The following is a 27,349-nucleotide window of genomic DNA, read 5'->3' on the forward strand; positions in this document are numbered from 1 at the left end:
AAAATTTTGAGACACGCTGATTCAAAACGGCCTTGAAAATCTGACAGTTGATCCATTTTTAACTGCTGTTTTTTTTCACTGTCGTGTGAATATAGCCTTATAGCCTCTCATTTCAATCTCATTCTTCATTCTCCCCTCACAGCGATCCTGGCTGACGGAGAGAAGATGACTAATTGTTACAGAGCTGCGACATATATATATATGTGTATATATATATATATATTTAATTATAATAAAACAAGTGTTTTTATCAAATTTTTGGTCATTTGTCTGCTCATGGTAAAAATATAGTATTAAGCTAATCTAGAAAATGAAGGCCTTATAAGTCTTGTAAAAAACAACAAAGTAAAAGTAGTTATGATATTCAAAGCACTTGCAAAGATATTATCGTTTAAAGAAGTGCATATCAGAAAAGGAAAATTTGAGGGTTAAGTGCAGCTGCCGACTAATTGTTGGGGGTCCCCCTTCTATATTAGCAGAATATATAGTTGAAGTACTGGCCTTTAAGAAGATGACATCTTTAAATTCTGCTTTCCAAGCAGTCAAATCGAACCAAACGTCCTTGCTTCACATTACCTCAAACTATCCTTTCAATATGTAATTTCCCTTGAGAAGTGGATCTGCATGGATAGCAGGACAGGCAGACAGGCAGTTATGAGAGATGTTATTATAATATCGCTAGAAGTTGCTTAAAGTGAAACTCTGCTTCAGCCACTTCAAATATTTTATGCAGTATAATCAAATCTGCAAAATAATGTTATTACTAAAATAGCTTCATTTACTGTGTGCACTTACACAATACAGGCTGCCACAAAGTAAGCTTGCATTCTGCAGAGAAGAACTGGTTAATAATTCAGATTAGGCCTATTAGGTATAGTATGATTAGCCCACCAGGTGGCTAATGAAGGAGGTCCAATGACCTCTCCCCATCACCCCTTATTCCTCCAAGTGTATGTCGAAGGTTCTCCATCACCCCTTATTCCTCCAAGTATATGTCAAAGGTGTTTTATATATATATATATATATATATATATATATATATATATATATATATATATATATATATAATTTTTGTTTAGGCTCTGTTCTGGGTTTTTGACCAGCGCCAGAGTAATCTCCTCATGTATAAACCAGACGTATAGCACAAACTTATGCAACTGTCTGCCATACAGATGCATACAGTTGGCATAGTCTCACATCATGTAACATGTGGTACATACACTACTGTTCAAAAGTTTAGGGTCACTTAGAAATTTCCTTATTTTTGAAAGAAAAGCACAGTTTTTTTCAATGAAGATAACATTAAATTAATCAGAAATACACTCTATACATTGTTAATGTGCTAAATGACTATTCTAGCTGCAAACGTCTGGTTTTTAATGCAATATCTACATAGGTGTATAGAAGCCCATTTCCAGCAACTATCACTCCAGTGTTCTAATGGTACATTGTGTTTGCTAACTGTGTTAGAAGGCTAATGGATGATTAGAAAACACTTGAAAACCCTTGTGCAATTATGTTAGCACCGCTGTAAACAGTTTTGCTGTTTAGAGGAGCTATAAAACTGACCTTCCTTTGAGCTAGTTGAGAATCTGGAGTATTACATTTGTGGGTTCGATTAAACTCTCAAAATGGCTAGAAAAAGAGAGCTTTCATGTGAAACTCGACAGTCTATTCTTGTTCTTAGAAATGAAGGCTATTCCATGCGACAAATTGCCAAGAAACTGAAGATTTCCTATAACGGTGTGTACTACTCCTTTCAGAGGACAGCACACACAGGCTCTAACCAGAGTAGAAAGAGAAGTGGGAGGCCCCGCTGCACAACTGAGCAACAAGACAAGTACATTAGAGTCTCTAGTTTGAGAAATAGACGCCTCACAGGTCCTCAACTGGCAGCTTCATTAAATGGTACCCGCAAAACGCCAGTGTCAACGACTACAGTGAAGAGGCGACTCCGGGATGCTGGCCTTCAGGGCAGAGTGGCAAAGAAAAAGCCATATCTGAGACTGGCTAATAAAAGGAAAAGATTAATATGGGCAAAAGCACACAGACATTGGACAGAGGAAGATTGGAAAAAAGTGTTATGGACAGACGAATCGAAGTTTGAGGTGTTTGGATCACACAGAAGAACATTTGTGAGACCCAGAACAACTGAAAAGATGCTGGAAGAGTGCCAGACGCCATCTGTCAAGCATGGTGGAGGTAATGTGATGGTCTGGGGTTGCTTTGGTGCTGGTAAAGTGGGAGATTTGTACAAGGTAAAAGGGATTTTGAATAAGGAAGGCTATCACTCCATTTTGCAACGCCATGCCATACCCTGTGGACAGCGCTTGATTGGAGCCAATTTCATCCTACAACAGGACAATGACCCAAAGCACACCTCCATATTATGCAAGAACTATTTAGGGAAGAAGCAGGCAGCTGGTATTCTATCTGTAATGGAGTGGCCAGCGCAGTCACCAGATCTCAACCCCATAGAGCTGTTGTGGGAGCAGCTTGACCGTATGGTACGCAAGAAGTGCCCATCAAGCCAATCCAACTTGTGGGAGGGCCTTCTGGAAGCATGAGGTGAAATTTCTCCCGATTACCTCAGCAAATTAACAGCTAGAATGCCAAAGGTCTGCAATGCTGTAATTGCTGCAAATGGAGCATTCTTTGACGAAAGCAAAGTCTGAAGGAGAAAATTATTATTTCAAATAAAAATCATTATTTCTAACCTTGTCAATGTCTTGACTATATTTTCTAGTCATTTTGCAACTTATTTGATAAATATAAGTGTGAGTTTTCATGGAAAACACAAAATTGTCTGGGTGACCCCAAACTTTTGAACGGTAGTGTATATGTTTTTTTTAATGAAATTCTGTTCTATTGGAAAGCATAGCTGACTCTACCAATACATAGGACCCAGACGTATGAACACTCTCTCAGGATATGTCCAGTCCATTATAGGCTATGAATACACTCAACGTTTATACCGTGAGTATTTCCTTGTGTATGCGCCAAACATACACACTAAATGCAGAGTGAACCTAGGAGGGTATTTCAATTAGAAGTTATTGCTGGAAATATAATAATATACAGGGCCATCAGGAATTTCTGGGCCCCATACAGCCAAAGAAATTTCCCCCTCCCGCCATTGCCGGGAGTGGGCAACGGAAAGTGTAGTGCTCACTTTTATCGCTATAAGCTGTAACTGATTTTGGTAGTGATGTCAATTACAGTGAACGAATCCATGGAACAGCCAGTAACGGTTGATGCCTGGGATTTTATTGAATTCAGCCAAAACGTTTCCCACTGTATGGCATGCAATGGGATGCGTCGCCTGGGGAATGGCCCTGGGAAAACTCCTAAAGTCACTGTCCATAAATGGACAGAGACGTCTGGAGCTTTCCCAGGGCCAAAGTCCACGGGCAGTGTGCTTGTGATGCTCTGCCTGGGGACTACGGCATTGGGAAGCTCCTGACATCACTGTCCATATAGTTTTGTCAAGAACAGTATACAGTGTTTTTTGTGGGATCTCTCAGGATGGAATAGGATGGTGTACTATGCTATTCCATCCTTCAAAGAAAAAAAAAAAGAAGAAGATATACCGCAGTATACCAACCTGTCGGATACCAAAAGGACATAATGGAGCCCTATGAACACTGTTATCATGTATGTCGGGAGCTTTTCAGACGTTCAAGATAAACGTAGGGCGATAACATGATGTGAAGGGTGCCTTAAGAGAAGGTGAAGCACTTGTGAGGATGTAAGGAGCACTAAGGTAGGTAAAAAAAAAAGCCTATACTTACCATGGTGACGCGTCTCCCTGACGTCCTGCAGTTTGGCCTCCTGAGATGATGTTTTGTCCCATGTGACCGCTGCAGCCTGTGATTGGCTGCGGCAGTCACATGGGATGAAACATCATCCCTGGAGGCAGGGCTGGACGCAGAAGCAGAGAGATTTTGGTAAATATATATATTTTCTATATATGGGAAAATGTGGGTAAATATATACATTCTGGTCGAAAAACTGCACTACAATTCGGTTTTTCAAGCGGATTTCCCTGCGGGCTTCAGGGCGTAAACACCTTATGCTTTTACACAATGTATCCACCCTGTGTGAACATACCCTTATATATCATGAATTTCACTAGCAGCAAACGTAAATCTAAAGTCCACTGTCACAAGGCAGCATTTTGTCCAGTATTTTGCATCAGTGTTTGTATGTTAAATTCAGGAATGGATCTAAAACACATAAAAAGTTGAATGGAAATATTAGCCCCACTTCCATGTTTTTGACTCACTCCTCATTTTGGCGTACAAATACTAATGCAAAATATGGGCCTAACTACTGCTGTATGAAAGTGGCCCAACAAAAACAAAAAGTTTGTGTGTAAGGAATTGTCAAGTCAGTAAATGGAATGATTGGATGTGGAAGGATAGCAACGCTCGTTCAGCATTACTCCACACTGCACAAAGCACGACATATAAATTTAAGAATTCAATTTGAGAATTGCCTCTTAAGCTGCAGCACATTTTTCTTCTACAGATTTTGGCCATCTTCAAATAATTCATTTATTGGATGAAGTGTCATTTTAATTACATTGCTTCATCTAAGCCATTATTTTTGCAACAGTTGAAGTATTTAAATTGGCCAAAGAGGGACATTTAATAAGTGAATATCTGTTATAGAGATACATGTTCTTCTCGTGCACTTGACAGATATTCCGATACAATTTAACATGGAGAGTAATATACACAATGGATATTAAATACTTAGGGTGGACGCTGGATTAATAGGGGACCAGCGATTTAAATGAAACAAGTTCAGACTCTCAGGGTGTAATATAAAATGGCTACATTTGTTTTTTACGCATTCCATATCATACCTTTCTTTCCATATGGTTATGTCCCAGGCTACCGGTTTATTGATTGCTATTGAAAATCAAGCCAGCTACTTCTCTATCTCACTTATGTCTCCACTGAACTAGACTTCCCAACATTTTTTGTTATAAAGAGCAAAACTTTTTAACCTTATAGAATAACTATAGACTGCACAAGCATACACCAAGTATGTATAGGGAACGGAGGGGGTGGAGTTCTCTAATAGTGAATTACTGCCAGGGAGACTTGAAAGAGGAAAAGAGAGGACCCTCTAGGTGACTGGTTGACAGAATCCATCACAACTAATATGGCTGACAATTGCAGGCGTTAGACAGCTGCTTCTGAAGGCTAGAGAAGTCATTATGCCATGTATACAAAGCAAAAAATAAATAAAAAAAATGAAGTTCCTAAGGAACCTCATTATCCCTGGAGATAACAATATCTGTTGAGAAAATTGATCTATCTTGGGCAGGCAGCTTCTTCTATTGCAGAAACATTAAGGGTAACGGCTATCCAGGATAAAGTATAATGGGAATCGGCACTTTTGCGCACAAGAGGCCTTCCTGTCTCTGGCTGGTTATACTCAGCTGAATAACATCAAGATCCTGGGCTCCAATCCAAAATTTGTAACAAACTATGAAGAATAATTAACAATTCTGGCTCCTCATATGGGACAGAGAGACCTTTGGGGAACCGCAACCCCTGCACCCCTATCCCCTGCTTACACTCAATCCCAGGCAGCTGCTTCTCTGCATGGCCCTGCACTGGTTGAGACTACTTGCCGAGGAGAGAGCAATATCCTCAGCACATATTGCTTTGTGTTAAGAAGAGTGGTGATCCATAAGAACACATTTTTTTCCTTCATTTATAGCAAGAGACCTGAGAGGTGTCCGTGAAGATCTAAAATGAACTTTACAACAATAGTGGAATAATTACAGTTTATTAACATAAATGCTTTGTATTACTCATAAATTATGCCTAGTTAGAATAGATAGAGAAGCATGGAGATCTTCATCATAGAAATGCATAAAATGCATTTCTATCTATCTATCTATCTATCTATCTATCTATCTATCTATCTATCTATCTATCTATCTATCTATCTATCTATCTATCTATCTATCTATCTATCAATCTATCTATCATAGAGAGTTAGAATAATAGATAAATCTATCTATTATTCTATCTCTATATAATGATAGATAGATAGATAGATAGATAGATAGATAGATAGACAGACAGACAGACAGACAGACAGACAGACAGACAGATAGATAGATAGATAGATAGATAGATAGATAGATAGATAGATAGATAGAATTGTATTGGTGTTAGCTTGATATATTATGTTAAAATGAGACGTATAATTTTGTAAATGTAATTAATCTTGAAGTGCTTGGCTGATGTCCTGTTAGTATTGAGAACCGTTGTGCTGCGGTACAAAGTGACAGGCTTATCTGGGAGCTGTAGTCATTTTTTATAAGACGATGGCGCTTGCTTCCCTGCACTAACAGGCCTGCTATTTCTGCACATCTCTGCGACACATGCCGGAGCTCATTTGCATGTAATGAGCCCTAGATACATGGCAAATGAGATCACTTTGCATTTCACTGGGTTGCTATAGATATTTGCTTGACTGCACTGGAGATTCTACTGCAAGTGTAGAATTCATGGAATAGTACAGGTATTGGTCTGCTGGACTGCAATATGTGTTACAATGTATTTTTCTTGTGTCTGAAATGTCTGAAATGTTTTCATACCTTATTATAAGTCTTAAAGAGTATCCATCATTTCAATTTTTTCACATAAATCAATAGTACAAGGCTAGGTAAGAAACTTTGTATTATAGCTTATTACCAAAAAGGGCTTTTATAAGACTGCCAACCCACCACCCCCCACCTCCCATGCCTCGTGCACTGGTCATTCACTCTCTGAAATCTGTCTTCAGTGGCACAGGGATAAAGATGGATTATAAATCTCACTGAGAAATCAGGTTACAGTTGCTGCCCACAGATGTCTATGGAGAGGGGAGTGAGAGTAGGAGGAGGGAGCTGCTGCAGAGAAACATAGAGACAGAGACACTGCTGCTGCTTCTAGTAAGTGTTTTACTATCTCACCACACTGCTAGATCCATAGCAACAATATTTCTGTATAATGTGCTCCATGCTGATGCTGCTTTTAAGTGTGAGAGCGTGATAAGGGAGCAGGAGCTAATCTTCTCTCTGTGCTGTGTATGGGAGACATCATAGCAGCTGGATTCCACCCCTCTGTAACTAAGTTCAGAGACAACTGACACTTACAGATAGACCCTAGGGAGGGGGAAAACTGCAAAAAAAATGCAGATACGTCATATAATTGTCAGAAATAGTATTATTACTCCAGTAAACACTTGACGGCTGATTATGAAAGGTAACCTGAATGACAGTTACTCTTTAATAGTAATGAAGCACTGTAAATAATTTATGTAAGACTGGTGGAATTAAATTGTATAAATAAATGAATATATATGGATCAGTGCTCATTATGTATTTGTAATTAATTAGATACCTAGATAATGTACTTTCATTGAATATCTATCTATCTATCTATCTATCTATCTATCTATCTATCTATCTATCTATCTATCTATCTATCTATCTATCTATCTATCTATCTATCTATCTATCTATCTATCTATCTATCTATCTATCTATCTATCTATCTACCGTCCAGCAGCACCGGCTCAAATAACGGGTGGGTGCAAGCCTTAGGAACACTGATTCCAAAGTTTCCAATATATCCAAGAATAGGCAGCACTCCCATTCAAAGGTGAAAAATTGTTTTTTTATTTACCCTTGTGCAACGTTTCGGCCCTGTCTGAGGAGCCTTTAAAAAATAAATTAAAAAATCATTTTTCACCTTTGAATTGGAGTGCTGCCTATTCTTGGATCTATCTATCTATCTATCTATCTATCTATCTATCTATCTATCTATCTATCTATCTATCTATCTATCTATCTATCTATCTATCTATCTATCTATCTATCATCATCTATCGAAACTGCAGTGTCACTTAAAATAATAAAACATACATGGTAGCAAAGGACATTATATGTTCAGAGAAGACTGCTTATTCTGTTCTAGGCTGTGCTATATTTACTATGGTAACAATATAAGAATGGAAAACCATACTAATACTTTATAGTGTTTTAGGCAAAAATCGAAGTACCATAAAATTTATCATACATATCTAATTGTATTAACCATTTAAGTTCATATTTGCCAGACCTAGCCATTCATTTCAGAAATGTGATTCCCATGTTCCATATTAATTGGGTGAAATAATATATTTGCAGCTCATTAAATCAGCCTAGAAAAAACTCTTAGGGTTGGGGGGGGGGGGGGGGGGGGATAAGAAAGCTTTTAAAACAGTGTGAAAGTAATTTTATCAGCGTTATACCAATATAGAATAATATACTCCTCACTGAACATTTAATATAAGACCCACCCAGGAGAGGGGAGATCTCCAAATTTTGCATTAATGATTTAATTTTTGTATTTATCATTTATTCATTGTATACTTTTATTATAAAATAATAGTTACAGGTAAATATTATGTTTGAACTAAGTCATATATTGGTATTTGCTCTTAGAGGTTATCTCCACTGGGTCTTTTTTTGTAGCATATTACAGCTACAGTATAATTTTGGTATATAACACCTACAAAGATAATTGGGCCAATAAACACATGTAGTAACCTACACTGTATTGTGGGATAGATACTTAGATATTGCACCTATACAGAAATCATACAGGAACTTATTATTATCAAAAATAACAATTCTTTATTAGAGATACACATATATAAAATACACATGAAAAAAAATACACATTACCCACACAGATGGATCCCCTCATGGACCTGGTCCAAACCTCAAATCAGAAAGTGCAAATAGTGCAGAAAGTGGACTGGTACGCTATATCAAAAAATAAGCATGGAAAAAAACGCCCATGTAGTAAAGAGAATATAGACTAAAACCAAGCCAAAATAAAATGAGGCATACAGACCAGGGCTATGGGGGAACTAAACCTCAACATGTGATTTGCACAAGCTTCTTCCGGGGGCCAAATTGATAATTAGTATAATGTTGGTGTTGTGGAGTCACCTGGAAGACACTAATTGTACCTTATAGAGGATGTTAGACCTAATGGTGGCCAATAAGCTAAGCTTTGAAAGCAGGGACGACTCAAGGCTGACAGTTCCGTGGATGGGATACATTGATTATAACAGGCGTTGAGTAGTTGTGACTTACTGCACAACTAATAAAGGTGAGCATAACTGCAACACCCCCCTGCCCACCCCCTGAACAACCTCAGGTCACAACACATGAAGCGCTTCTCTCTCTTTTTTCTCCCTAACGAAAAGCGTTAATAGCAGGCAGCCTGATAGGGATGGTCCTAAATGTTTTCTATTTATTTGTGGCTTTATGATATTGTAATTAAGGTAATTTTATTCGAAAGTGGGGATCCATCTGGTAAGAGAAAGTGAACAAATGTCCACTATAATTCATTCCTTATCTATCTTTATGATCCACCTAATGTATGCCTATTTACACACTTACATTATATCCTCTCAAACATACATAACAAATAAGAACTCAAAAAGTTTTGGTGCTGCCATTTAGAGATGTTGGGGTGCAAACTAAGAAAAAAAAATTGCACCAGAAGAAGCTGTTAGGAGCATCCAGATGATTGTTCTATGGACACTATATAGGGGCATCATTGCTATGTGGACACAACTATATGACGACCAGGGCAAGAGGACATAACCAATAAATTGTTGTGTTGGTACTACGTTGTGGGCATATATTTTTATTTGCATATTTACCCCATCTATGCAGTCATTACTGTGTTAGTATTACTGTTATGTGGTTCAACTTTGTGTGTAATCTATTTGGACATATCTATGCATGAAAAGTCAAGTCAAATAACGTAAAAAGGGGAAAACATCGGTTGGTGCAGGCCAAAATATGTGAGAAATTAAAGGGATTTTCCTGTCTCAGACATTGGCATATTTTCCATAAAAGTCTGATGGGTACGGGCTCCCACCCTGTGGAAATCCCAGGGGGATATCAGGGGATAGAAGTCCTCTAACTCCTTTCCTCCAGGTGAGATGGATGCATTGCTTAGCTTTAGTCATAGCTCCCATAGACTTCAATAGAGAGAGCTATGTACATGGGTGGTCATCTCTCCATTCAGCTGATGTGGCCGTTGCAGACCTACTGGTCAGTTTTCCTGTTTTCACAGGCACAAAGATGACGCTATAGTTGATAAATGCACATGGTTTGGGGCACTGATAGGATCTTTTCATGAAACATGGGTGACACTGAATTACTCGATCGATTAACAGTTTTGGAGATATCAATCTGGCAAGTGCGGATGATCTGGACTGGATGAGAATTACAGTAGTTAGCTCAGAGGTGGACTATATCATTAGACCTTCTACTGTAGAACTGTCAGGGGACGTAAAGAATATTTTATTCCACAAAATAGAAGGCATGTCAAAAAGTACAATAGATGTGTCGACAGGAAGGGCACCTGGATATTTGCCGGATGCTATTTATACTGCTACAGTTTTACAGTTCACTACTTGCACCGACCTTTAAATGACCTGCATTAAAAGTAATTTTTTTTTTTCCGAATTCCTAACCTAATATCAAATTTCTCAGGAAATGAAACATAATGACTTATTTAAATACATTTTAACCAGGGTCTCTTAGCCTTTTAAAAAATGACTACAGTCTGCACCTGATGTGTACAGTCCACGATTACTGTATGGACAGGCCGCAACTGTCACCCGCATTTGCGGGCCGTGCTCACATTATAAAGTATAAGAGCACGGTCCATAAATGAAAAAATAAGATGTCCGTAATTGCGGATAAAAATTACGGTCATGTGCAATGTGTGATAGTTGCACAATGTGGCATGGTGCTTGGCACATCGCACAATGGCTGTACTCCAAAGCCTTTGTAGTAAGTAACCAGTGTACATTAATGTGCAACTTGCACAACTGTTACAGTTGCAGGACTTTTGACTTCTATGGGAATTGAAGAAAAAGAAGTTGCTTGAATCATGTAAGATATTCAGGTGTGATGCTCTTATGCTTGGAATCATGTAGTAGAAGTCCTTATTTACTATTGCCATTGGAAGCAAATAACTTTTCATCTAAATTTCATAATTTGTCTGCTGAAAACTTCTAGGCTGAGTTCACATGGGGCAGCGTATCCCCGCTGTGCTTCGCAGGGAATGCTGGGCGAAAAACAGCACCAAACTTTGGTGCAGTTTTTCGTTTGGATTGTCCGCTGTTGAAAAATTTCAGCACTTAGCCAGCCTGCTAACATGCCGGCCTCCTGGGATGACGTCTCATCCCAGGAGACTGCTGCATCCCAGGAGGCCGGCCCTCCGACGTCACCCAGGCCGGCCTCCTGGGATGATGTTTCATCCCATGTTATCGCCGCTATAGCCTGTGATTGGCTGCAGCGGTCACATGGGATGAAACGTAATCCCCCGAGGCCGTCCTGGAGGGAGGAACACTTCTGGGTAAGTATAAGATCTTTTTTTTCATGAGTTGCCTTTTTTGCGGCGGATTGCCTTCGAAACCGCTGCAATAAACGCAACATGCTGCGGTTTGTTGCGGGTTTTACCTCCCCAGTGAGTTCAATGGGGAAAACCCGCAACAATAAGCAGCGTTTACGCAAATACAATTGACATGCAGCGGAATAGAACTCCACACCGCAAGTCAATTTCTGAGCATTTTTTTCCAATTAGTATTTACGCAGCCCGTGGATGAGATTTATTCTATCTCATCCACTCTGCTGCTATTGTATTTGTTGTGAATTTCCTTCACACGGTCCATTGAAATACCGTACATGCGACTATGTGATGTCCTTTTACACGTCCATGTAATGGCCGTCACACAGACGTACTCTACGTTCGTCTGAAATTGGCCTAACACCAACACAGGTGTGTTATATTTATATATTATCTTATAATATATTATTTTCTAAGTATCTTTCATAAATCTCCCATTTGGACTGCAATGCACTTGCAAAATCAGTAGTCTAATTTTGAAGCTAGTAACTAATTGAGAAATAAAAACATTGTGAAAAATGTTTCTTGATCTAGACCAGTGGTTGCCAAATAATAGATTAAGCTCTACCAGTAGACTCAGGGGCGTTCATATAAATCATAAGGCCCCATAGCACAAGTCAGAAGCGGGCCCCCCTATCACTACCACCCAGGGGCATAGCTAGAGGCTCATGGGCCCCGATGCAAAAATTCTTACTGGGCCCCCCCCCGCAAACTTCTCATGGCCGACGGTCCGCTTTCAGCTGCATCGCTGGGTCTCCTACGTGACCCAACAATGCGCACTAGCAGCCGGGGCGTCACTAAGGCTGGGTTCACACACACTATTTAAGGACGTAATTCGGGCGTTTTAGCATTGAATTACGTCCGAAAATGCGGCTCAAAAGCGTCGGCAAACATCTGCCCATTCATTTGAATGGGTCTTACGATGTTCTGTGCCGACGGTCATTTTTTTTACGCTGTCAAAAGGCGGCGCGTAAAAAAGACGCCCGCGTCAAAAAAGTGCCTGTCACTTCTTCAGACGTAAATGGAGTCGTTTTCCATGGACTCCATGGAAAAACAGCTCCAATTACGTCCGTAATGGACGCAGCAAAAGACGCCTGCACATGCCTTTATGGCTGAAATTACGGAGCTGTTTTCTCCTGAAAACAGCACCGTAATTTCAGCCGTAACAGACGCTGCCGTGTGAACATACCCTCAGGGCTTAAAATGTCAGGGGAAATAGCCCCAATACATATGTGTCCGCCCCCAAAAAAATGTGTGTATAGGAGACAGCATAGCATATCTATAGCACTACGACCCTATAAACTATGGATAGGATTAGATACAGTGGCTGAGCAGACAGTATCGCACATGATAGGATTAGATACAGTGGCTCAGAAGGCAGTATCACACATGATAGGATTAGATACAGTGGCCCAGCAGACAGTATCACACATGATAGGATTAGATACAGTGGCTCAGCAGACAGTACCACACATGATAGGATTAGATACAGTGGCCCAGCAGACAGTATCACATGATAGGATTATATACAGTGGCTCAGCAGACAGTACCACACATGATAGGATTAGATACAGTGGCTCAGCAGACAGTACTACACATGATCGGATTAGATATAGGGCCCAGCAGACAGTATCACACATGATTGGATTAGATACACAGCTCAGCAGACTGTATCACACATGATAGGATTAGATACAGGGCCCAGCTCGCTGACATTGCGGCTCCAGCGCTGGACCCAGGATAGGTAAGAATAATAATTTTGCTTCTTTATGTGTTACTGATTATTTTTGTGTGTTTGTGTTTTTTTACAGGTTCGGTTGTTGGACTTCGGATACGAGGACTTAAATGACGGCGTTTTTTTTATTCTCAATAAAATGGTTAATGAGGGTTGTTTTTTTATTTCAATAAAATATTTTTTCTATGTGCTTGTATCTTTTTAAACGTTATTATCACCGCCTTAGTAATGGCCGCTGGCTGATTGACAACCTCCATTACTAAGGCGGGGCTTAATGTTAGCAGGTGCAGAGGCTACACTAACCCCCATTATTACCCCGGTACCCACCGCCACCAGGAGTACTGGGAAGAGCCGGGTACGAACCAGTACCCGACCATCTGTAGTGACGGGCAGGCACCGGGGTGGCCGCAGGCTGGTAGTATTAGGCTGGGGAAGGCCAAAAACAGTGGCCCTTCCCACCCGTGTAATGCTGCCTGCTGCTGCTGTGTTGTATCTGGCTGGTTATGAAAAATGGGGGGGACCCGACATCGTTCTTTCCAATTATTTTTTAATGACGTGGGGTCCCCCCCATTTTTCATAACCAGCCAGATACAATAAAGCAGCAGCAGCCTAGCATCACCAGGGTGGGAAGGGCCACTGTTTTTGGCCTTTCCCCTCCTGATAACACCAGCCTGCGGCCACCCCAGTGGCCGACCATCACTACAGATGGTCAGGTACTGGATCGTACCCGGCTCTTCCCAGCACCCCTGGTGGCGCTGGGTACCGGGGTAATAAAAGGGGTTAGTGTTAGCCTCTGCATCGGCTAACACTAAGCCCCGCCTTAGCAATGGATGCTGTCAATCAGCCGGCGGCCATTACTAAGGCGGTAGTAATATAGTTTAAAAAAAAACACAAAGACATAGAAAAAATATTTTATTGAAATAAAAAAAAAACCCCCACACAGCCCTCATTAACCATTTTATTAATAAAAAAAAAGCTGTCATCGAAGTAGTCCTGGAATCCAATGTTGTCCAACGACCGAACCTGTAAGAAAACACACAAAAAATGATTAGTAACAAATGTGTTAGGGTATGTGCACACACACTAATTACGTCCGTAATTGACAGACGTATTTCGGCCGCAAGTCCCGGACGGAACACAGTGCAGGGAGCCGGGCTCCTAGCATCATACTTATGTACGATGCTAGGAGTCCCTGCCTCTCTGCGGGACAACTGTCCCGTGCTGTAATCATGTTTTCTGTACGGGACAGTAGTTCCACGGAGAGGCAGGGACTCCTAGCGTCGTACTTAACTATGATGCTAGGAGCCCGGCTCCCTGCAGTGTGTTCGGTCCGGTACTTGCGGCCGAAATACGTCCGTCAATTACGGACGTAATTAGTGTGTGTGCACATACCCTAAGGCTTAGATACAGGGCCCAGGTGTGATACTGTCTGTGGGACCCTGTATCTAAGCCTACCACAAGGTAGGCTTAGATACAGGGTCCAGCAGACAGTAATCTTATACAGTATAAGATTACTGTGTGCTGGGGCCCTGTATCTAAACCTACAGTGTGGTAGGCTTAGATACAGGGCCCAGCAGACAGGATCACGCATGGGCCATGTATCTAAGCCTACCATGTGATTGGCTTAGATACAGGGCCCAGCAGACAGGATCACACAATCTGTGATCCTATCTCATGGGCCCCCTAAGCCTGATACATCGTAGGCTATGGGGTTGTGCAGTCCCTAAACATTGATGGCCTATCCTCAGGATAGGCCATCAATAGCTGATGTGTCGCCCGGGACCCGCAAATCAGCTGTTTTGAAGGGGCCGCAGCACTCGTACGAGAGCTGCTCCCCCTTCATTTCACTACTCGCTCACACTGTGAATCGCGGACACGGATTCACAGTGTGACCGGAATGAAGTGACAGGAATGAAGTGGATCAGCTCTCGTATGAGTGCTGTGGCCCCTTCAAAACAGCTGATTGGCGGGTCCCGGGAGTCGGACCCCGCCAGTCAGGGCTAACCTTACCTTCCTCTTCGGCCGCGGCGGGAGTTCTGTCGTCTCGATGCTGTGCGCGGCGCATAGCGCTGTGACGTCATGCGCTGCGCACAGCGCTTGACGTCAGGACCTCCGCTGCGATCCGGAACCAGGAAGGTAAGTAAAGTATGTTACTATAGTAACAGGGGCCCGCGGCCCGAGTTACTATAGTAACTTTTTATTGATGTGGTGCGGGGGGCCGTGGGCCCCACTGGCTTCGGGGCCCGGTCGCAATTGCGACCGCTGCGACCCCTATAGCTACGCCAGTGCTACCACCCATCATTACGCTGTAGACCATACAGGTGACTACAGCACTAATAAGCCGCAGTCATAGGCAAAAAACACATACATTCAGTGACTCACAGGTGACATTTTTTCTGACTGGAGTCGCTCACTTTTCTTTCCTTCTCTCTGGCCCAGACCGCCAGGACGACTTCCCCCGGCCCTGACTTCTTCTCTGCAGAATTAACCGCTCATATGTCTTCTGGTCCTTTTGCTGCCAATCCTCACGCTGTGCCCCTTAATATAACAATGTCACATATAACGCCCCTGAATAAAAATGCCACACAGTGTGCCCCTGAATAAAAATGTGCCTCACAATGTGCCTCTTAATAAATTAGTCGCATTTTACTCCTGCGGGCTTCAGTCTAAGACTGGCGTATGAAACGCCAGTCTTAGTCATTCTGGACCATAGATATGCTGCAATAGTGGTGTTTTTTTTCTCAAGAAGAATACTACAAATGTCTCTGGAACAGTTTCTTGTTGCAGAACAGAAATTTTCACATGTATAAAGCACAATTTAATTTCCATTGAACTGTGAGTAATTTGCACAGTGGGGCAGATTTGCTTTTCAAAATACCCAAGAATTCTGGCTCAAATTCAGCCAAAGAAACTGGTAGACATGCTGTGTGCCACATTTATTAAGTGTTTTAGACACTTTTTGTGCCTTACTAGAAACTTTTGTAAAGTATCTATAAAAGGCGTGGGATGCTACATGGATTTGCTAAATATGCCAGATTTATTAATGGTCTGCGCCATAATTTTAATGCAAAATGATGGTTTAAAGTAAGCCAACCAAGAGGTGGCGTAAGAAATAGATAAGTGCCTAATCTCTAGATAGTTGTGCCAAATGTATCATACAGCATGTGCCATAGTGATAAATTTGGCACATCTTCTGCCTGCCTGGTCTTGGTTTAAGCTGTCTAAATTTTAGATAATAATAATACATTTCCCCATAGTGTGAGGACTACTGGCAGCCTTTATAGTACTTATCAGACCAGCTTTTACATTGTCTGATATGTGCTGGAAAACATGGCCGAGGCACCTTGGTTAAAAGACGACAGAGCAGTAAGTGCCCGTGTGACAATACCCTTAATAGTCTTTTTGTAACAAGCTCCATTCTGTGGACTTCTGCTCCTCGGCCTCACATTCATGCTAAGTGCAGGCCTTTCTCTCCTCCGGTACAGCATGTAAGGGTACGAGAGCTGTTACTTGGTTACCAGACGTCAGTATGTGTTTAGGCCTTTGCTTCATGCACAAATGTCACCCTGCCATGAATCATTAAATTCCATTTTCTGAAGATATTTTTTGCAGAGTGGGCTCTGCCAGTGAGGATGAAGGAGGTTAAAAATAGCATTATATGAGGGCCCCTTCTCTGGTCACAGGTGCCATAACAAATATTGTTAACAAGCATCCTGACAGTAATATTTAACTATCGTTTTGCTGGACAGCTATGCCTTGTATGTGCTGGTTGCCACAAAGGAGACTGGGATGGACTCCATTATTTCACATTTGCTTACAATGATTAAAAAGGCCAGTGCAATTATTTTTTACTCTCCCTTTTTGTTTAGTTCTTAGTCTAGATTGTATAAAATGTATAAAAATCAGCATAATGACTGCAATAGAAATATATAACAGCAATCACATGCTCAAATTATACAATTTACCGTTGCCCATACATGTTATCATAGTCCCGGAAAATGAAATGGAGAGGGCATAGCTTTTATAAATACATTAAAATGTTTTCATTTCTGTAGTGCCACAGGAAGGACCACAGAATTCAAATGACTTTGCCCTAAGAGTTGCATTTTCTTTTGTTGGGTAACACACTAGATCTATGTTAAGTTCTTTGGGGGCAGTAATGTGAAAACTGTCCTAAATGGTTTAGGACAGTGGTTCTCAATATTTTTAAAGGGGTTTTCCAGAATTAGAAAAATATTGCTGCTTTCTTCCATAAACAGCGCCACACTTGTCCATTGGTTATGTATGGTATTGCAGCTCAGCTCAATGCAAGTGAACGGGCCTGAGATTCAATACCACACACAACCTGTGGACGGGTGTGGCGCTGTTTTCGGTGGGAGACATATTTTTCTAATCCTGGATAACCCCTTTAAGCTAAGTAGTCAAACAAATCCTAAGTGCCAAGTACCCCCAATCAGTCATGATTTTAAACATCATATTACACTGTACTATGGCTATTAATACTGTGCTGAAGTTGTTGCCTTAGTTCATGTTTTTTTCACAAAAATATTTAGAGGTAGATTGGGTAGATTGGCACTTCCATAAGAGGTGCAATGGTGTTTGAGAGGTTGAGTGTATATCGTCAACTTTTAGAGATAAAAATTACGGACATAAATATATAGTATGTCTTGATATTTTTTTTAGGTTATACAGTGTCTCCATAACATAGCCAGTCACATTACCTCTATAACGGTGCTAGACGTAGTACCCTGATAACAGAAGCTGCCTGCAAGAGGGAGGAAGACCTACTGTAATAGCACCATATATAAATATATCCTTTAGATCTGTACCGTATGTACCAGAGGTTAAAGGCTATGTACAAGTTTGAAATCATTTATTTGTTGTTTGTTTTTTTAAATAAAAAATATCTATTAGTGTAATTGGTGCAACTATTAAAATACTTTTTAGTAAAAATTGTTTCAACTTTTTGAGATACAGCTGCGTGCAGTGGGGTAACTAACGCTGTAGAAGCCGGAACGGCTGCTACAGGGCCCGCGGCATGAGGGGGCCTGTGCCGCCCACCGCCACGCCCCCCCCATATGCACGTTCCGTGCCCGACCATTCAGCGTCTTACAATGACGCTGCTTGGCGGGGCTAAATGACTTGCCCCGCCAATAAGCGCCTTTCAACAACGCTAGCGGTGCCATGACGTCATCGTGGCACTTCCGTGGTTAAAAGGCGCTGATTGACAGGACAAGTCATTCTGCCCTGCCAATCAGCGCCTTTCAACGACGTACCGCTTGCGTAGTTAAGCTCCAGCAGACCTTCTCAGAAGAGAGCAGATCCGCATTGCCACCGGACGGCGTGGGAACAGGATCATGTGAGTATGTAAAGTTTTGTTTTTTTTCTACTAAAACTGTAAGTGCCATTATCTACAGTGGGGGTTCTATCTATGGGTAGGGGGGTCTATATGTGGGATTGTGGAGCACTATATACAGGGGAGCTATATGTAGGGCAGTATCTACAGGGGTGGGCTATATGTGGGACACTATATACACGGATGGGCTATATGTGGAGCACTATCTATAGGGGAGCTATTTGTAGGGCACTATCTATAGGGGTGTGATATATGTGGGTGACTATATACTGGGGTGGGTTACCTGTGGGGCACTTTCTACAGGGGGGCTATATGTAGGGCACTGTCTACAGGGATGGGCTATATGTGGGACACTATATACAGGGGGAGCTATATGTGAGGCACTATCTACAGAGATTTGCTATATGTGAAGCACTATCTATAGGGGGAGCTATTTGTAGGGCACTATCTACAGGGGTGGGCTATATGTAGGGCACTGTCTACAAGGATGTCTATATGTAGGACACTATATACAGGGGGAGCTACACTACCGTTCAAAAGTTTGGGGTCACCCAGACAATTTTCTGTTTTCCATGAAAACTCAAACTTATATTTATCAAATGAGTTTCTAAAATTACTAGAAAATAGAGTCAAGACATTGACAAGGTTAGAAATAATGATTTTTATTTGAAATAATAATTTTCTCCTTCAAACTTTGCTTTCGTCAAAGAATGCTCCATTTGCAGCAATTACAGCATTGCAGACCTTTAGGCTATGTTCACACGGAGTATTTTGGGGGAGGAATATCTGCCTCAAAGCTCCAAACGGAATTTTGAGGCAGATATTCCTCCCCCAAAATACTCCGTGTGAATAGCAATGATCGCGCCGTTTTTCGCCCGCGGCCATTGAGCGCCGCGGGCAGAAAACACGCTTTCTCCTGCCTCCCATTGAAGTCAATGGGAGGTCGGAGGCGGAAGCGCCCGAAGATAGGGCATGTCGCTTCTTTTTCCCGCGAGGCAGTTTTACTGCTCGCGGGAAAAAGACGCCGACGCCTCCCATTGAAATCAATGGGAGGCGTTCTCGGGCCGTTTCTGCCGAGTTTTGCGACGCGGTTTCCGCGTCAAAAAACTCGGCAAAAGACCCCGTGTGAACATAGCCTTAGCATTCTAGCTGTTAATTTGCTGAGGTAATCGGGAGATATTTCACCCCATGCTTCCAGAAGGCCCTCCCACAAGTTGGATTGGCTTGATGGGCACTTCTTGCGTAGAAATTTGTGTCCCCTCCCTGTGGAGAACCTGTGTGAAACAGACAATTTCATCATACAGGAAGTACTGGTGCCTGTATAAGTGACATGGGATTATCTCTTTTGACTCAAGAAGAAATAGTGTAATCGAGGTCTGATTCAGACTGTTACTATATGCAATGTTAAATACCTTTGTGTCAAAAAAGACAAAAGTATAGAAGGTATGATACCTTTATTGGCTAACCATAAACGTTCTATATGCAAGCTTTCAGAGCACAGAGGCGCCTTCTTCAGGCAGTTTACAAATGAATGATTTCGAAAAAAGCACAACATTTAGATGTTACACAAAGACAATTAGTACATAAGGTGATACATCATTAAGATAAGCCGGGGCAATAAAACGGAGGTTATAGTAACGGTCCCAACACACAGGGTTAGTGGAGGTCAAAGTTAGGCTGTTCCAAACCGTTATTATTTGACTGGGCCCCATTGTGTGTGTCAACAGAAAAACGGGAAAGACTAAAATCTAGATCTAGGCAAAGGGGTTGTCTGATATTTGGACAAGTGGCTCTAATAACCTATAAGAAGGGGGGCAGGACCTTTTGTGATATCATGGTTACATAACTAAAATCCTGCATTCAAGCCCTTCAGAGGAAGTTGACTGTGAGTTAGAGGTCTGCTATGAGGTCTAAGTTTGTTTTGGGTCTGCAGGCTGAATAATTTAGGGGTATGGGCTTTGATTACTATAAGGGGGTTGGCATCTTTGTACAGTGGTAGTTTCCGAGTCCAGAGGATGGAAAATGGCGAAGGTCACATTGTCAGGGATCATTACTATGTACACTACCGTTCAAAAGTTTGAGGTCACCCAGACAATTTTGTGTTTTCCATGAAAACTCACACTTATATTTATCAAATGAGTTGCAAAATGACTAGAAAATATAGTCAAGACATTGACAAGGTTAGAAATAATGATTTTTATTTGAAATAATAATTTTCGCCTTCAAACTTTGCTTTCGTCATAGAATGCTCTTTTTGTAGCAATTACAGCATTGCAGACCTTTGGCATTCTAGCTGTTAATTTGCTGAGGTAATCGGGAGAAATTTCACCCCATGCTTCCAGAAGCCCCTCCCACAAGTTGGATTGGCTTGATGGGCACTTCTTGCCTATCATACGGTCAAGCTGCTCCCACAACAGCTCTATGGGGTTGAGATCTGGTGATTGCGCTGGCCACTCCATTACAGATAGAATACCAGCTGCCTGCTTCTTCCCTAAATAGTTCTTGCATAATTTGGAGGTGTGCTTTGGGTCATTGTCCTGTTGTAGGATGAAATTGGCTCCAATCAAGCGCTGTCCAGAGGGTATGGCATGGCGTTGCAAAATGGAGTGATAGCCTTCCTTATTCAAAATCCCTTTTACCTTGTACAAATCTCCCACTTTACCAGCACCAAAGCAACCCCAGAAAACACCTCAAACTTCGATTCGTCTGTCCATAGCACTTTTTTCCAATCTTCCTCTGTCCAATTTCTGTGTGCTTTTGCCCATATTAATCTTTTCCTTTTATTAGCCAGTCTCAGATATGGCTTTTTCTTTGCCACTCTGCCCTGAAGGCCAGCATCCCGGAGTCGCCTCTTCACTGTAGACGTTGACACTGGCGTTTTGCGGGTACTATTTAATGAAGCTGCCAGTTGAGGAACTGTGAAGCGTCTATTTCTCAAACTAGAGACTCTAATGTACTTGTCTTGTTGCTCAGTTGTGCAGCGGGGCCTCCCACTTCTCTTTCTACTCTGGTTAGAGCCTGTTTGTGCTGTCCTCTGAAGGGAGTAGTACACACCGTTGTAGGAAATCTTCAGTTTCTTGGCAATTTCTCACATGGAATAGCCTTCATTTCTAAGAACAAGAATAGACTGTCGAGTTTCATATGAAAGCTCTCTTTTTCTAGCCATTTTGAGAGTTTAATCGAACCCACAAATGTAATGCTCCAGATTCTCAACTAGCACAAAGGAACGTCAGTTTTATAGCTCCTCTAAACAGCAAAACTGTTTACAGCGGTGCTAACATAATTGCCCAGGGGTTTTCAAGTGTTTTCTAATCATCCATTAGCCTTCTAACACAGTTAGCAAACACAATGTACCATTAGAACACTGGAGTGATGGTTGCTGGAAATTGGCCTCTATACACCTATGTAGATATTGCATTAAAAACCAGACGTTTGCAGCTAGAATAGTCATTTAGCACATTAACAATGTATAGAGTGTATTTTTTATTAATTTAATGTTATCTTCAATGAAAAAAACTGTGCTTTTCTTTCAAAAATAAGGAAATTTCTAAGTGACCCTAAACTTTTGAACGGTAGTGTATGTACTGAGCTTGGTTGTGGTACTGTATATATATATATATATATATATGTATGAGCTTGGTTTTGGAGCTGTAATTGTATAGAATATATTTATAATAACAAAATTCTAGGACAGATGGAATTGTTTTCAATTCAGTGTATATTTAATGGGAACCTGTCTGGTAGTTTTAACCCCTTGTACCGCCACGATGCGGTAATACATGACCTGACAATATTTCAAAATGTATTTTTTTCAGATGCAGCAAAATCTATCAAATCAACTTTTAAAATGGCGTACACTATATGCTAATCACTCATTAAAGGATCATGGGGCGGTACTGCTATCCTGAAGAGTCACATAGTCCCGCCTTCAAACCCACCTTTCCATATTTGATTGACTTCCCCCTGGCTGATACAACTTTCTCGGATGCGCCATTGCTTACTACTGCCATGTACTACTTGGGGGGCTGTGTGGCACTATATACAAGGGGGGGCTGTGTGGCACTATACATATGGGGTAGCTGTGTGGCACTATATACAAGGGGCTGTGTGGCACTACTAAGGGGGGGCTGTGTAGCACTATCTACTAGGGGGCTGTATGGCACTATTTACAATGGGGAGGGCTGTGGCTCTATCTTCAGGGGGCTGTGTGTGTGACACAATCTACAGGGGTCTGTGTGTGGCACTATCTACTAAGGAGGGGCTGTGTGGCACTATCTACTAAAGGGGTGGCTGTGTGGCACTATATACAAGGGAGGGGGGCTGTGTGGCACTATGTACAGGGGGAGCTGTATGGTGCTATACACAGGGGGGCTTTATGGCGATATATCTACAGGGGGAGCGGTATGGCACTATCCACAAGAGGGAAAATGGGGGGGGGGCGCTATCTACAAGTGGGGTGTGACACTGTCTACAGGTGGGGCTGTATAGCACTGTCTACAGGGGGGCTGTATGGCACAATCTACAGGGGGCACTATCTAAAAGGGGGGCTGCTTGTGGCACCTGGGGGAGACCTGTCAAGAATTTGCTCTGGGGCCCAGTCTTTCCTTTTCTTTTATTTCAGATTTTTTTTCTACTTTTAACAAGAAGGAAAAGAACCGGGACCACATTTTAAAGATGTTGGCTGTTAACAGCTATGTAGTTATGAAACCTATAAAATACAACACTCCGTATATGAAGTAACGTTGAAAAAAAAGAGAAATGTGATGTATTGCATAAGGCCTAATGGCCAAAATGGATGACAAAGGGAACATCCCCCAATAGTTGCTTAGAGGAGATTGACTATACAGGTTGTATTTTTTTTTTTTTTTCCATTTAGAGAAATAAATTGGTCCAAAATTCGGTTCAGATTTGGAAATCTTCAAAAATATAAACAAAAAGCTGAAATATGGTACTGATTGAGTCATGAATAGTACTGTCTCCATTTAAATCAGTATTATGTCCACAGGTTGTGTCTAGTATTGCAGCTCAGCTCTATTGAAGTCAGATGGAATTGAGCTGTAATACCACACACAACCTGTGGACAGGTGTAGTGCTGTTTGTAGAAGAAAGCAGCCATGCTTTTCTAATCCTGGACAACCCCTTTAAACTTTCAGTTCTTTCCTTGCTTTTCATTTGTATTTTCGTGTCAATCTTTATTTCTCTTATTTTGAAGATACAAATAATGATCCAAAATACAGATGGCCCACGAATGTAAACCATACATCCGTATTACAGATCCCTATTTTGTTAGATTCAAATTGACTTCTATGGGATATTTGTAGTCATGATACATCTGATGTATGGAAGGAAATACAGCCACGGAAACATAGAGATCTGAATTGCCCCATTAACTAAATTGGCTCTGTGTACAAAACCATATATATACAACTGCAAAATACGGCTTTGTGCATGGTATTCCCTACTCAGTAGGTATCCTATACGAACTAATATTCCTAAAATCTATATTTTCAGTAATTCTATGGCATCAACATATGCTATTAAGTATTAGGCTTCTTTCACACTAGCATTACTATACGTTTACTTCTCTTCTGTCAGAGGAAGAGAGGAAAACGTATAGTAAAACGGAAAACGGCCAATGGAAGTGTGCATGAGGCCCTGCCATTGGCATAATATAATAGGCCTCATTTATCAAAACTTGAATTTTTCCAGAGCTCCAGAAATTTGGGCTCTGATTGGTTAATGTCGGCAACAAGAACAGTTTTTAATACATCTCCCCCACTGTATCAGTTTTTCATAGATTGTTCCTTTAGCTGGTTTCACAGTGTGAAATAATAACGAAATATTGGGGTATACAAATTACATAAAATTGCATTTTTTTTAAAGCAAAAAATATTACTGAATTAGATAATACTCTACATAACAAAAATAGAATCAATCCCAGAAGAAATTGAAGTGTCCGGCACTAATGTAATCAAACTCTTATTTCCAATTAATTAAAAATGGAAGCTCCACCGGCAAAGTTTCATTAGAATTTATTGAAAGATAAGAAAAAAAAAACTACTTAAAAATCTATGTAAATAAATAGATATTTCAGTTTAGAATCTAGTAAGGCCATAAGACAAATTTTCCATCAGCTTGACTTTGTATAAGATTGAAGCGGCTGTTTGTTGTCAAGAAGCCTGCTGGGTGCCATCAAGCCTTAACACCTGTTCTGCTTAACCACTAGTGCTAATTTCAGAATGTTAACTTGAAAACATATGCAAATGCACATGTTATATGTTAATATTATAAATTATTTAAAGTACGTCAAACCTTGTCTATACACAATTTATTGGGGGAAAGAATCAATGTTGCTTCTATGAATTGGGGTCAGTATTGGACTGGAGTACCTTAAGCACACCAAACGAAATAAATCTGAAGACCACCCTCCAGCTATACAGAACATGTGCAGATCTATTACGCCTCATGCACACAACCGAGTGTGCCGTCCGAGTCTCGTCAGTGATCCGAGGAAGGATAGGACATGTTCTATCTTTCCTCGGATCGGAGACTCGGACCATTTTTCACAGAACCGATTCACCCACTAAAGTGAATGGGTCCGTGAAGACGATCGGGTGGCACTCGGATGCTGTAAAAACGGCCCGAGTGGCACAACGGTCGTGTACATGAGTTCTTAGTCTTAGCTATTGCTTCCAAACCTATAGTATTATCGCTCGCATAGGCCACATCAAACAGAAACCAATAGGTTAAATAACCCCAAAAAAGTGATAGTTCCTAGTATAAAGCGATCTTCTCGAAACTCAACTTCAAATGGAGATGTCCCCTGCTGATCCTCATGGACTCTCTTGTGGTTGGCAATACCAGATACACATCTCAACAGCCCACAGGCACAAAATGCTCTCAGTTAAAGGGATTGTCCAGGATTATATAAACTTGGCTACTTTCCTCCAAAAACAGTGCCACAGGTTGCGTCTGGTATCGCAGCTCAGTCCTATTCACGTCAATGGAACTGATCTGCAATACCAGACACAACCTATGGACAGATCTGGCACTGTTTTTGGAAGAAAGAAGCTATGTTTTTCTAATCCTGGACAATTCCTTTAAGTGTAAATATGTCAGAGACTGGACTAGCACTCCATAGATTCACCTACCTTTTCTAGAGTTTGTAGTACAAGTGAGTATTTTTCTATAAATGTATACAATATGGCGCTATATCACATGCATATCAATACTGAATTAAGATCAGTGCACTAACTTCAGCTGTGTGAACTAGAATCTGATAACTTGAACCCGGTAGGAGCCACATGTGCCTAATTGATGATCCATCCCTGGTGGTCGGGCCTCAATATTGTGTCAGATCCTCTGAGGGGCCATTGCGACCCTGCTTATGTTGTTAGCCTGTGTGACCTATACCTCAAAATAGCTGAGCAATTCCAAGATACTGGGCACATTATCACACCTACACTCATGAGAAGCAACAAGAACAGATCTAGTGGTTTGTTCATATGCTCCATTTATTTCTGACTGGATTTCAATGCCATGATTCTAAGATTTCATTATTATGGTAATGGTATGCGATTGTACAATCGTAACGTGAGTGAGTGATTCCTTTACAACACTGCTTGAAATTTGGTAGGCCACTAATCCTATGCTGACAACCTATATTCCTGACAACCAACATGCCTGTCTGACAACACCATTTTAAACATAATAATCTTTTTGACAAGGGCAATGATGATCATCACGTAGAGGCCATTGCTTTATGTTATCAAAATCAGTCAGGTCACATGAGAATTCCTAGTGTGCAAACAAAATTTAAGAACTTGTGTGCATAAAAAAAGCTGCCCTCTACCGTTCCTCTGTAAGGCTCTGATTTCATACGCAGGTAATACATCGGATGGAATTTGTATGGAGGTATTGTCTGCTAGAAGCATTAGGCGGTGTTTAGATCTGCGTTGTGGTTTCTGTTTATAACTAAATCCACAACACAGTGCTGGATCCATCCTACGACGGAAACCACTGGTGCCCGACGGTCCCTGTTGACTTATTATGGGGTTTGCTGGGTTCCGTTGTGGTGTACGTCGTTTTGACGGGAAGAATAGCGTTGCGTGCGTCAAATCTGACCGTATCGGTGACAAAGTCTCCAAACGGGCGCAGATGTGAACAGAGCCTAACTTCTAGGGGAGAACACCTCTGTACATATGGTACCCATTGTCTGTTTGGCCGCACATGTAGCCTGTACGGCTCCATACTATAGAGATTGGGCTCTGTCGTGTGCATGGATCCACCAAGCACCAATTGATCCAGCATTCTCATATAGTGCCATTTTATAAATGCAACACATTTGACATATGTATGTGAAGTTATACTAAATATTGTACACTTTTACATAGCATAATTCTTTTTCTTCATCCTCTATGTCTCAAAATAACATTGACCAATCCAGATGACCTACACTCTTCTTCTATCTCATTATGCTTTTACCTTTCCTATCCTCACCACCTCAAGGTTCAGCCCCGCTGCTTTCTAAACATGCAATATTTAGGACGTGCTTGACATCAACACAGTATTTAAAAATTATCTCTCCCAGCTGAGGGCATCGTGAAATTTTATGAACGCTCATGAAAAATTCATGCGACGTCATAAAGCTGCCATGATTATTTCATTTGTTCTCCCGCATTAAAACTGGAGCAACAGCCGCTGTGAGCTTAAACATCATGTGTCAGAGTGGCTTTCCCACATTCCTGTACTCCAGAGCGCTAA

This window comes from Rhinoderma darwinii, chromosome 7 (assembly GCF_050947455.1).
Source record: "Rhinoderma darwinii isolate aRhiDar2 chromosome 7, aRhiDar2.hap1, whole genome shotgun sequence".
Classification (NCBI taxonomy): Eukaryota; Metazoa; Chordata; class Amphibia; order Anura; family Rhinodermatidae; genus Rhinoderma; species Rhinoderma darwinii.